The sequence below is a fragment of the Amphibalanus amphitrite genome, unplaced genomic scaffold (genome assembly GCF_019059575.1).
Source record: "Amphibalanus amphitrite isolate SeventyFive unplaced genomic scaffold, NRLGWU_Aamphi_draft 000447F_arrow, whole genome shotgun sequence".
Classification (NCBI taxonomy): domain Eukaryota; kingdom Metazoa; phylum Arthropoda; class Thecostraca; order Balanomorpha; family Balanidae; genus Amphibalanus; species Amphibalanus amphitrite.
Window position 1 is genome coordinate 284563 of NW_024881941.1, and position 321 is coordinate 284883.

The following is a 321-nucleotide window of genomic DNA, read 5'->3' on the forward strand; positions in this document are numbered from 1 at the left end:
TATATGATTTTATTTTGATCGGCATTCCTTATACCTACTTGCTTTTGTGACTATGTGACTATTGACGTACCTAATTGTTGTTTGAGGTACGTCCTTTCTGAGTCAACAAACGTTAATACTTGTTTAGGCATAATTTTTTTTCAGGGATTCAAGGAATTACCATTAAACCATAAACCACTTTTCAGTGATCACAATTACGTTAGATTAAGTACGGTCAACTTAAGGTTGTGAATGAAAAATTAGCTGATAAGTTTCATTGAAGTGCTCCATAATAGCAAAACTACTATCAGCAGAAGAAACTTGTATTACACAGCCACTGGC